Source organism: Condylura cristata, unplaced genomic scaffold (genome assembly GCF_000260355.1).
Source record: "Condylura cristata isolate star-nosed mole 26May11 unplaced genomic scaffold, ConCri1.0 scaffold00021, whole genome shotgun sequence".
In the NCBI taxonomy this organism is placed as follows: domain Eukaryota; kingdom Metazoa; phylum Chordata; class Mammalia; order Eulipotyphla; family Talpidae; genus Condylura; species Condylura cristata.
Genome location: NW_004567122.1, coordinates 9,653,016 through 9,655,198, shown reverse-complemented (window position 1 = coordinate 9,655,198; position 2,183 = coordinate 9,653,016). Strand labels below are relative to the sequence as shown.

At 64.9% G+C, this 2,183-nt stretch overlaps 1 protein-coding gene across 1 annotated transcript in view; it reads left to right on the top strand.

The window, feature by feature from the left end:
• The first annotated feature begins 1,043 nt into the window (after positions 1 to 1,043).
• PDE5A (phosphodiesterase 5A, cGMP-specific) overlaps positions 1,044 to 2,183 on the top strand; it is a 103,372-nt gene continuing 102,232 nt past the window's right edge. Inside the window, exon 1 of the mRNA XM_004686636.2 lies at positions 1,044 to 1,122. The gene's annotated coding sequence lies outside the window, so the exon portion shown is untranslated. The remainder of the gene's footprint in view (positions 1,123 to 2,183) is intronic.

The window sequence follows — 2,183 nt, the reverse complement described above, 5'->3', positions numbered from 1 at the left end:
GTGTGTGTGTGTGTGTGTGTGTGTGTTATTCCCAGTGAAAATAAATGATTAAGTATCAGTTTAGACGTGGGCTGCGGGGCTGCTCCACCCTGTCAGTGGTGCACGGGTACTCCCACCGTACAGAGGGGCCCTGTGCTTGACTACATTGTACACATGCCATCGTAATCATTTTAGTTTATGCTTTTCTTCCAGAAAACCTTTCCCAGTCATGAAAAGAAGGCCCTTGATGCAAAGGCACTTAATCTAAAACGACAGGAATCGTTATTGTTAACATTAAGCACGGCTTTGTTGGAAGTTACCCACCGAAACCCCAAATCTATCTCGGTGGCATGCACCCCAAGTCCGCTTGGGCGCGGTCCGTGGCTGGGGTGCTATGAGCCACCTAGCTGAATGAGCTCGGAGAGAGCCCAGTGGCTCCCACACCAGGGCTGAGCTGGAGAAGCGAGGCGGGACCGTCATTGTTTTCGGAGGCCAGAGAAGAAGCTCGTCCGCGCGGTTTTCAGGCGACACGTCTCCTAGCCCCCGCCTCTGGGCGTTGGGATGGGTCTCCTGCGGTGCGATAGTCCTTTTTCCTACCAGGGGGGACACTTGGAACACACCCACAGTCATCTTTGCGCGTCCCCCTAGAGCCGGTTCGGCGCACAGCGCACCCCAGCGGCCTCACCCCACGGCTGCTACCAGCCGTGGCCACTGAGCTTCCGGAGAGCTTGCCAGTCACCACCGCGGCCGCCTCGGAATCCGGGGACTGGCGACACTGCCACCGCCGGCCTCCGCGCGACCCCGCGGAGGGCGCGGCCGCCACACCTGGGAGCCCTGTGGACCTGGAGCGGCGGGGCGCGCCGGGAGCCTGGCCCACTGCCCGAACCGCTCCGCCGAGAGCGGCCGGCCGCGGCTGGGCGAAGGGGGAGGGTCCCGCGGCAGAGCTCGGCCCCTCCCAGGGAAAGACCCCAGCTGCGGCCGATAAGAGCCCCGGCCGGCGGCGGAGAGCGTGGAGAGGGTCATGGAGCGGGCGGGCCCCGGCTCCGCGCGGCCGCTGCAGCAGCGGGACCAGGACGCGGTGGAAGCTTGGCTGGACGATCACTGGGACTTCACCTTCTCTTACTTTGTTAGGAAAGCCACCAGGTAAGAGGTGCACGGCGAAAGACCTGGCCGGGACTCGGAGCGTGTCCTGGGGCGGACCTCTGTTCCTTGTTGCAGTTCCCCCTGGGTTCACTGTGGAACAGCGTCCGTCCCCGGGCCGTTTGCTTTGTCCAGGTCTTTGGTCCAGTTACGGTGTAGAGATCTCGACTCCGAGGCGACTAGAGTCGACAAACCCAAGCGTCGGATTCGATTCAACTTGCTCACGAAGTTCAATACGAAAATGTACGTGCCGACCCCCACACTCCCCCAGCCGCCCTGGTATTCCCTGGGAGCAAGATTATTTTCGGACATCTGCGCTCCCGGGCCTTCCTCTCGTTCTCCTCCAGTCTCTCCAGTTGCCCCCAAACTCCTTAGCGAAACCAAAACAGTGTGGAGCCCCTTCCCTGCAGCTCCGGAAGCACCAAGTCCAGCTCGGTCCCAGAGGCTGCGCTCCTCCCCCGTCCCCCCTCGTCCCGGCCCGGGCTGGGCGGGGAAGCCGGGGAAGGGGCGAGACCTCGAGGAAGCCCCGAGGCAGCAACATGCCGGAACCTTCCCAGAGTGAGTGCTGTCGCCTTTTACCCCCTCCAGTCCCCCGATTGTCCCGCGCGCCTCGTTTAACTGGCTCCTGCGCACCAGGCGGCGCCTCTGGAAGGGCTTCGCCGCGGGGTTCGCGGCGAGCTCACCAAGGGCGCGGGGACGGCGCGGAGGGGAGCGACTCCGAGGGGTGGCGGGTCCCCAGCGGCCCGAGCCGACCCCAGAGGCCAGTTCTTCCTGGTCCGGAGCCAAGCACCCGGGCGGGCGCGGCGTTGGGCGGGGAGGAGAGAGCCTGGCCTTTGGGAGGCGACTGCGCGTCGGCAATTCGGGCGCGCGTGGGAACCGCTAGCCAAAGCGTAGGGGAGGAACTGAGGCTGAAGCCCAGGGGCGCGGAGGGTGGCGGGAGAGTGCGTGTCCCGCGGGCTGCCTCAAGCCCGAGCTGGTGCGGAGCCCGGCGCGGAGCGGGCTGCTGCGCGCATCTCTGGCTTCTCTGGGACTCACCCCTTTGGGGAAGGGGCCAGGGCCGGCCG